Here is a 10671-nt window from a genome sequence, read left to right on the forward strand (position 1 = left end):
GTGGTTATATTTCCTTTTGATTCTCCTGTCCGGAAGTTCTGTCGCTTGGGTTTGTTCATCTTGCATGTCCAGATCTTAGTTGAGTATATGATCGCAATACCCTCCTGCCGCATGCACCGCTTGCAGGCAACCAAGCTAAGAGCTAAAAACTAGTGACAAAAATCAAGGCCAAACCAGCAGCACAGAGGATTTATCTTACAAGAGGGATAACCACAACACAGTCATCAGCACACGCAGGCGCAAACCCCAAGGTAAAGGCTGAAGTTCTTCCTTTTGGATTTGGTGTACGAAACAAAGTGCAAGTATAATATGGTGATCTAAGTGGGCCATAACGATTTAAATATTTTTTTTGTTGAGTTGAAAGAGAGAGACGAGCATAGAGAAGAGAGGTGGGTTGTAGATTTACAGCCGGCTGTAGAACAGGCTCCAAAAATTGAGAGTAAAATGTACACCATGTCTTAACAGACTAGTACTTCCTTATAGCTAGCTACGATACATGTTATTACATCGGCTTTATTTATATATGACATGACTAGTCGTACCTACTTATTTGGCGACCAGATCGTAATGGTTAGCTGACGTACTGTGGCTAGTTGTCAGCCAACCCAAGTATCCGGGACAAACACATTAATTCATTTTTGGTCTGAGTAAGGTATCATCTCTTCATGAAATGCTCCTTAGCCAGAATGTTGTGAAATATTATAAAATGTGCTTTCAATTTGATTGATATTCCTTATAATGCTGATGCTTTGCTCAACACTTGGATAGATTTGGAGTTGATGATAAACATCTGATCTTTACTAGAGTAGTTGTGGTCTTCTGGAACATTTGGAAAATTAGAAAAAAAATACTGTTTTAACAATGCTAAAACTACTAACCCTTGTGTCCCTGTTAATATGATTGCTAGATGGCTAAGTGATTGTAGTGTTTTCCAGAAAAAGCAGGAAAAATGAAGAAAGTTGAAATGTACGTAGAAGTGCTAGAACAAAGTGATGTGTTTTGTGTAGTGCAAGGTTGGCTTTTTGGTGTGCTCAGAACTCAGCGATGGAGCTTTATTGCAAGGTCTTATGGAGAAGAAAAAGTTGCTCATAGCCTTTCTGTTATTCTATAGTTATCATTGAACTGTTTATAACCATAATAGCTAAAACCTTTGGTCTTATAAGCAATGTCTCAAAGATTGCTTCTCTTTGCCTGCTGAAGATGATATGAAATTCCAGGTGGATTTCATTAGTGAATCATGGTTAAGTTTGCCATAGTTTAGGGTGTTGTAGGCTATGAATTTTTCTCATTTTTTTTGACTGGAAATTTTTCTCATTTTTGTTGAATAGTTTGTAAAACTTGATGGTTTCTGTTAAATGAAATCGGAGGGACCCCCCTCATTAGAAGAAAAGGTGGAGCTCCATTGAAAAACTTGTATGGAGCTATTAACTTAATCACTAGAAGGGTTGGGCGTGCTTTGCCGCGCTGTCGTTGTTGTTGGATTTCTTAACAAAATAACTCACTATGTACAAATTATAAGGTGTATTACTAATTTTAAAATTTAGACATCTCAACGTTTGATCATATTTGTAGGTAAGCATATCAAAATTCATAATATCAAATCGGTATTATTAGATTCATCATAAAATGAATTTCCAGTTTTTTTATATCGTGGATGTCAATTTTTTGGCTCTGAACTTGGTTAAAGTTAAAGAAATTTGACTTCTCAAAAACGAATACCCCTTATATTTTCAAACTAATGAAATATTTAGTTTGGCCTATGGGGGAGATGATGAGTTATTTTATTTTTATTTATAATGCGGTGATTTTTTGGGCCTTTCACGGTGTGTTTATGTGTTATCCGCTAATCAATTCATACTTATTTGGCAAAAAAAAATCACGTCAGTAGCTGCATGTACTATATTGGTGCTAGAGTATCACATGGCGGCGTTTCTTTTTCTAGATGCTGGGAAGGATTGATAAGTTTTTATTGCCCGGTTGCTGCTGGTTGATTTTTCGTTGGCCCGATCAAACTCGTGAACCAAATTCAAAATTTCATACCTCAAGGGAATGGAAGAGGAGCTCTTTGAAAAATTGTTGACCGGATTAAAATCGGATGACCTAAATTCAAATTGAAGACCTGAATTAATTGTAACATTTTAAAAATTAAAAAACATAGTGTATATTATAAAAATATTGAGTGAGAGAACTTTACAAATTGTTGACTCGGTCAAAATTAGATAGATGATCCCGCTCTAATTGGAGAGCTCAACTAAATAGATATATATGTATCCCTTCCCTTCTGCTCCACTCCGGAGAACAAACCAAAAGCAGGCTGTACGTTCTCTCCATCCAAGAGCAAGCTCGTCTATTTTGAGCTCCAAAACGCCGGCCGGCCGGCCATGTAAAATCACATAATGGAGGTCACCGTGCACTCGTCCATGCCCGTGAAACCTGACTATGGTGACCGCGGCGGCCCCTCCACCGACGTCGTCCCTCTCAGCGTATTTGACAAGGTGAGCTACGACGAGTACGTCACCGGCCTGTGCGCCTTCCACCCACCCGCGCCGGCCAACGACGTCCTCGTGGCGGGGCTTGCCAAGGCGCTGGCCGAGTACCGCGAGTGGGCCGGGCGGCTCGGCGTGGACGCCGATGGCAACCGCGCCATCGTGCTCAACGACGCCGGCGCGTGGTTTGTCGAGGCGACGGCCGACGCCGAGCTCGCCAGCAGCCTCATGCAGCTGACCACGGGGGACAAGCTGCTTAGCATGTTCCCGCGCTGCTACGGCGCCGACGAGCTGCTGCTGGCCCAGGTCACGCAGTTCCAGTGCGGCTCCATCATTATTGGCGTCAGCATGCATCACAAGGTGGCCGATGGGCACGCCATCTGGACTTTCCTGTTCGCGTGGGGGCAGGCCACCCGCGGCGTCGCCATCAGCCCCGTCCCGGTGCACGACCGGACGTCACAATTCGCGCCACGGAACCCGCTGCGGATCGAGTTCGACCACCGCGGCAACGAGTTCAAGTCTCACGGCGACAAGTCGGGAGCCCACGCCGGCGATGAGGCGGTGCTGATACACAGGGTGCACTTCAGCCGGGAGTGGATCATGGCGCTCAAGTCGAGGGCGTCGGAGGGCGCCGCCAGACCGTGCACCACGCTGCAGTGCCTGGCGGCGCATCTCTGGCGGTGCATCACCAAGGCGCGCGGGCTGGACGCGGGCGCGACCACCAGGATGCGCATCGCCGTTAACGGGCGGACGCGGATGAGCGGCCCGCGGGTGCCCGCGGGGTACACCGGCAACGTGGTGCTCTGGGCGTGGCCGACGACCACCGCGCAGGAGCTGGTGGACCGGCCGCTCCGGGACGCCGTGGAGCTCATTTCCCGGGAGGTGGCCCGCATCGACGACGCCTACTTCAAGTCGTTCATCGACTTCGCAAGCTCCGGGGAGGTGGAGAAGGAGCAGCTGGTGCCGACGGCGGACTCGCTGGAGGTGACGCTGAGCCCGAACGTGGAGGTGGACAGCCTGCTGGGGATCCCGTTCTACGAGATGGACTTGGGCGGCAGCCGGCCCTTCTTCTTCTTGCCCGGGTACAGCAACGTGCCGGTGGATGGATTCATGTATATCGTGCAGTCCTTCGAGGGTGATGGGAGCGTGGACGCCTACGTGCCCCTCTTCGGCCGCACCATGGAGGCCTTCAAGAAGTGCTGCTACTCCTCCATGCCGCCCATGGCCGACGAAGAAGGTGCTTATTAGGTGCATGCATAGGCGCCGGTTGTGTTACGTTGTACTTTGTCAATCCCGGCGGATCTCAACAATTGTTGTTGTACTCTATCTATTGCGCGAGCAATTGGTAGATGCAAATTCAGAATATATGTTGGAGAAGCTTCTTTATTGAATTGTACTCCCTCCGTTCCGAATTACTCGTCGTGGATGTATCTACTTCTAGATACATCTATTTCTGCGACGAGTAATTCGGAACGGAGGGAGTATCTTCTTAATCTTTACATGTGGCGAACACGGGTGCATCAGACAGCGTGAGCTTTTGCTCGGACAATCACAGGCAATGCTATACTTACGTAAATAATGTTACGTGTTTTACATAAGTGCAACGTGGGTAATTAGTATTAGAGAAGGAGGAGGAAGGGGGCCCCACCCACCTAAAAATCACGGGAACAAAGAATGAACTTCGCAGTGTAAAAAAGGAGATGGAGGAGGTCTCGAGGCGAGAACTGTCCAGTGAAAATGTAGCGAGGCAGGAGGAACTAGCAATGGAGATAGAAAAATTACTAGAGATGGAAGAAATGTATTGGGCTCAACGAAGCAGGCTGAATTGGCTGCAGTTTGGAGACGGTAACACGGCGTACTTCCAGAACTTTGCCTCAGCAAGACCTCTGAGAAACCGTATTAAAAAACTAAGGAATGCCCAGGGTGTTTGGCAAGAAGGTACGGCATATTTGAATCCTCTAATTTCAGATTATTTTGCTGGTCTATTCTCTACAGAGATTGAGGAACCGGACCCGGTTTTCATAAATCATGTCGTGCCTTGTGTTACGGAAAACATGAACAATGAGCTTCTGAAACCATACTCTGCGGAGGAGGTGAAAAAGGCTTTATTCTCTATAGGTGACACAAAAGCACCAGGTACGCATGGATTGCATGCCGTGTTCTTTAAAAAATGTTGGCACGTTTTTGGAGATTTACTTACAAGTGAAGTGTTGAGCGCAATAAATAATAAAGTTATTCCTGATGGTTGGAATGATACTGTGATAGTTCTAATACCTAAAGTGGATTCCCCAGAAAATATATCACAGTACAGGTCTATCAGTTTATGCAATGTCTTGTATAAAATCATCTTTAAAATGATAGTTTTCGTTTAAAGGCTATTTTGGATGAAGTAATATCTCCTGTCCATAGTGCTTTTGTACCTGGGAGATCAATCTCTGACAACATTCGCATTGCCTATGAAAGTATGCATACTATTAAAAGCAAGAAGAAGGGCAAGATAGGATATTGTGCAGTAAAGCTTGATATGCACAAGGCATATGACCGCGTTGAATGGATCTTTTTGGAAAGAATGTTGAGTAGGCTCGGCTTTCATGGTGATTTTATTGACTTGTTGATGGCATGTGTCAGTTCAGTTAAATACAGAGTTAGATTTAATGATCAAGAGACAGATATGTTTGTGCCAAGCAGGGGCCTCCGTCAAGGGGACCCGTTATCACCTTATTTGTTTCTCTTATGTGCAGAAGGGCTTTCAAGTGCTCTAGCTCAACAAGAGGAGGTTCGTGGCATAGAGGGTGTTCGGGTGTGCAGAAATGCACCATCAGTATCTCATTTACTATTCGCTGATGATTCCCTTATACATATGAAGGCATATATGATTAATGCAACCTCGTTGAGATCGGTGCTTGATGCTTCGTGTGCTAATTCAGGCCAGCTTATTAGTGAAGCCAAATGCAGTATTTTTTTCAGTCCAAATGTTGATGTGGAAATAAAAGCCCATATGTGTACTGAACTCAATATCCACATTGAAGCAATTTCTGAAAAGTACCTGGGCCTACCCTCTATGGTGGGGCTGGATAAAAGTGATAGTTTTGTTTATTTGCTTGGAAGGATCATCGAAAGATTGAAGGGATGGAAGGAGAAGCTACTTTCCACAGGGGCGAAAGAAATTCTCTTGAAGGCAGTAATTCAGTCCATTCCAGTGTTTGCCATGGTTGTTTTTAATATCCCCAAAACATTATGCAAAGAGATGAATGATGCTATGTCTGCCTTTTGGTGGGGAGATTCCAAGGATCAAAAGAAGATGCACTGGTTTTCTTGGTGGAGAATATGTGTTCCAAAAAAGTTGGGCGGCATGGGATTTCGAGATCTATTTTCGTTTAACATGGCTATGCTCTCAAAACAGACATGGAGATTGCTAAATAATCCTGACTCACTTTGTGCTCAAGTTTTGAGAGTGAAATATTATCCTGATGGGAAATTACTTAATGCAGGTCCAAGAAAAGGCTCTTCTTAGACCTGGCAGAGCATTTTTGCAGGACTATAAACTTTTAAGCGTGGACACATTTGGAGAGTTGGCTCAGGAGAAAAAAATTAACATTTGGGAGGACCATTGGATCCCAAATAGTCATTCCAGGAAAGTTTTTACCAGGAGGGGAAACTGTATTTTGCGTACTGTTGATGAGTTGATTGATCAACATAATGGTAGCTGGGACGAACAACTTATCAAAGATATTTTCTTACCCATTGATGCGAACAATATTCTTGCAATCCCGTTGAGTCCACATCTACAGGAAGATTTTGTGGCATGGTATAAGACAAAAAACATTTTGTTCTCTGTCCGTTCTGCCTATCACATTGAATGGGATCATCAGTTCGGCGCACAAACAAGAAGAGAAGATGGGCAAGGCTCTACTGAACCGAACCCGGTGTGGGACATTTTATGGAAGCTAAAAATTCCAAGTAAGATTAAGGTGTTTCTATGTAAGGCTCTGCATGGTACATTTACAGGCATGGCGATCCTTGCTTCGCGACACATACCCGTCTCACCACAATGCCCTATTTGTCGGTCGGGTCTGGAGAATATCCGACACTTGTTATTTACATGCACTCGTGCACGGAAGGTTTGGTCTGCGCTCGGGCTCCTGGATATCATTGATGATGCATGGATTGCAGACATGTCAGGATCAGTAGTACTTGAGCATATTATTTGCAACCCAAACAGGAAGTCGCATGTCCTGGGTATGTTAGGATTACAGGAGTCAGTAGCCGCTGCATGTTGGTATGTATGGTGGCAAAGAAGGGAAGCAAAGGGCGAAACTGTAGCGGATTCCCCCTGGACGGCCTTTGCGATTCAGGCTCTAACATCAATTTTTGGAGCTGTTTCCCATTCCAGTAAACCACATGAAATAACGTGGGAAAAGCCAAGCCGAGGGTGTTATAAATTAAATACAGATGCTGCTTTCCGTCAAGATGGTTCAGGTGCAGTTGGGGTCGTCATACGTAATAGTGCAGGTGAGGCTGTGGCAGGAGCTGCAAGTCCTTTTCATACGGCCTTTGATATTGCCTCGGCGGAGGCCCTTGCACTGCTAAAAGGACTATAATTAGTTGAGAAGTTGGGCTGCACCCATATCACATGTTAGTCCGATTCATTGGAGCTCATTCAGGCATGCAATGGGGAGCTGGAGATCTATGGCCCTTATTCTGCGACTTTAGCTGACTGCTTTGCGAGAGCCAAGATGATTGATGGAGTTTCTTTCTCCCACTGCCCTAGGGAAGCCAATCGAGTTGCTCACCATCTGGCGCGCTCTTATGATACTCAGTCTGCTTTTGATTGGGATGGAGATCCACCCAATTTCATTCTTCCTTATGTAATAAATGATGTAACTCTTTTGCCCGTGAAATAAAACACCGATAGGCTTTCAAAAAAAAAGAAGTCTTTGTAGGCCTTACGTAGATGTAGGATTATCGGAAAATTACCGGTGCAAACAGGAGGAGTCCGGTCACCACGGCAAAGAGGGCAGCCTATCCACATCAAATTTGGAAACTGCCTAGAGCCTTCGGTTGCTACACCCCTTGCCGTCCACACAATCAAGAGTAAAGCCACCACGGAACCTGTCAGAAAGCAAACCGGGAAGCTCGACATTCGGGTTCGCCGCACCGGCATCCCCTAGACACCGTCAATCATCCACTTCACTGCCACACAACCACAGCAAGAGGAGCGAGAGGCACCTCCTTCCACTCCTTGCCCAACTTTAGCCACTGGGTCTGGGTCGGCGCTTCCACGAAAAAAGTGCCTACACTTGAGTCTCTATCAGTCCCGGTGGACCCGGATGATACAACCTAGTGACCACCGACGGCCATCACGAAGCATGCTCGAATGCCATCATGTCCGTGGTCAAAGGCGTTGATCCAGTTGACGAACGGGCCACACGCAAAGAAAGCACAACGCGAAGGTGAGCACCAACACAGACAAGCCGGCCCCCGTACTTGCGCCATGCCGGACGTCGTCCATGCTGCCCGCCTCAGCCAGCGGGCCTCCACTCTGATATAATTCCATATTAAAGTTATAAATCCACACGGATTAATAAAATAGCCGGCCTCAATACGTGGATATTCAAGAGCCTCCCCTCGTCGTGAAGTGGATTATTGGATGGCCCTTTTGTCGGGCCCTGTTATGTTCTTCTGAAAGCATGATTCTGGACCATGGCAACAACTGGTCTGGTCAGCAGAAGTCTACATGTGTTGAAATCAAAAGGTGTAAGAAGCTTTGTATGTGGTGGCTCGACGTGCCGTGTTAGCTTGGCTGCATGCGCTGTAGCTCTGTCCGCAGCGCCGGCAGGCCATGGCCCTTCGAAGATGCTGAAGCTGGCATCTTAGACTTGGACATGCATGTGATGTTGACGTATTGATCTTCCTCTCAATGGCTTCGGTGGCCGGCCAAAAATTGCCAAACAATTCCAACTCACCTTCTACCTACAAGCTGTCGCCGGTGTCACGCTCTCTGTGATGGTCACTCGGTGGTAATAAAAAAACAGTGCAAGCATGTATACATGTTATTATTGTCAGAGGCTTACGGTCGATCCTACAAGAACAAACAATCACAACACGATGGCAATATTTGTTAACGAGGTTCAACAATCCTGCCTACTCTTCGAAGCATGCTTAACGGGTGCTTCTCCACATATATACTAATCAACATAGTACAACTAGCCGGCGACAAGCCCGGGGAGGCTAACCATTGTTTTAAATACCTACAACTGTACATGAATCTTATAAACCCCTATAGCGAGCTATAGCCGGCTATTTAAAACTTTAAAGCTAATAAACACATCAAATCTACACGACATGCCGGTCCGGCCGCCGCTGCCGCCTTTTTGATGCCAATAAATCAAACGGCAACGCAAGCATATTCCCTAGATCCCATGTTGATCAAATTACCCTCGTGAGTGTTACGTAGCCAGGTGTGACCATATTTGAGTTTATTATAATGAAGCGGCCAATACATATATCATCCTACTCTGTGATCACCGTGGAGTAGTTAGTAATGAAGATCACCGTGCAATCATCGAAGTCCGTGAAGCCCGACTACGGCAAAGATGGTAGCGCCGGCGGCAACGTGATCCCACTGAGTGTGTTCGACAGGGTGAACTACGACGAGTACATCTTCTACGTGTACGCCTTCCACCCGCCCGCGCCACCCAGCGTCGCCCTCGAGGCGGCGCTCGCCAGGGCGCTGGCTGCGTACCCCGAATGGGCAGGCCGCCTCGGCGCCGGCCCCGCGATCGTGCTCTGTGACGCCGGCGCACGGTTTATCGACGCTAACGCCGACTCCGAGCTGGGCAGCGGCGCCGTCGCGCTTCTGGCCTCTGGAAGCAAGGTGCTGAGCCTATACCCTAGTTGTGACGGCGCCGAGGAGCTGCTGCTGGTTCAGGCCACGCGGTTTCGCTGCGGCTCCCTGGTCCTCGGCTTCACCATGCACCACAAGGTGGCCGATGGGCCTGCCATGTGGAATTTCATGGTCGCGTGGGGTCAGACCACTCGCGGCGTCGCCATCGACCCTGTCCCGGTCCATGACCGTATGTCGCTCTTCGCGCGACGGGCCCTGCCGCAGATCAGATTCGAGCACCGTGGCGTGGAGCTCAAGCCTCGTGACGAGAAGCCGGGAACCCGTGGCGACGGCATTGTCCACGCCGGCGACGAGGTGGTCGTACACAAGGTGCACTTTAGCCGGGAGTGGATCATGGAGCTAAAGTCGCTGGTATCGGAGGGCGGCCCCCGGTCGTACACCACGCTGCAGTGCCTGGCGGGGCACTTCTGGCGGTGCATCACCATGGCGCGCGGGCTTGACGGGCGGCAGGCCACCAGGATCCGAATCGCCGTGAACGGGCGAACGCGGATGCGCCGCCCACGGGTGCCGGAGGGATACACTGGCAGTGTGGTGCTCTGGGCGTGGCCGACGACAACGGTGCGGCAGCTGCTAGACCGGCCTTTGCGGTACGCCGTGGAGCTCATATCACGGGAGGTGGCCCGGATGGACGACGCTTATTTCAGGTCGTTCATCGACTTCGCGAGCTCCGGGGCGGTGGAGGAGGAGAAGCTGGTGCCGACGGCGGACGCGGCGGAGGTCCGGCTGGGCACCAATGTTGACCTGGACAGCCTGCTAGCGATCCCGTTCCCCGGGCTGGACTTTGGCTGTGGAGCACCCTTCTTCTTCAGGCCCTGCTACAGTCCTGCGCCGGTGGACGGCGCCATCTACGTCGTCAAGTCCTTGGTGGGCGACGGGAGCGTGGACGCATACGTGCCATTGTTCAGCCGCACCATGGACAACTTCAAGAAGTGCTGCTACTCCCTGCCGGTGCCGCTGGTGGTGGCCCCACGGCTTTAGGTGCATGCGTGTCTCTACCGTATCATAGGGCAATAGCGGTATTAATTTGCATGGTAACGTTGTTAATCCGTTGCTAGACTTGACATGGGAACCAGGGCATTCTGATACTTATTCTTGCATATGGTATAATTTGTTCAGAAACATGTGTGCCCATGTGTTGCCACATAATACCAAACAATATATACATACATGTGACTATTATTCTAATTCGAAAATATGTGTCGAGCATGTACATGATTTCCATTTGTATAAGGACAAATGCAGATTTAGATTTGTTGGTAGGCATCATGCATGTCTCCA

General features: G+C 48.2%; 1 pseudogene; it reads left to right on the top strand.

Annotated features, from left to right (window-relative positions):
- Nucleotides 1-2396: 2396 nt before the first annotated feature.
- Nucleotides 2397-10371, top strand: LOC123172177 (agmatine coumaroyltransferase-2-like; annotated as a pseudogene).
- Nucleotides 10372-10671: the final 300 nt, after the last annotated feature.

This window comes from Triticum aestivum, unplaced genomic scaffold, assembly GCF_018294505.1.
Source record: "Triticum aestivum cultivar Chinese Spring unplaced genomic scaffold, IWGSC CS RefSeq v2.1 scaffold154193, whole genome shotgun sequence".
Lineage (NCBI taxonomy): Eukaryota > Viridiplantae > Streptophyta > Magnoliopsida > Poales > Poaceae > Triticum > Triticum aestivum.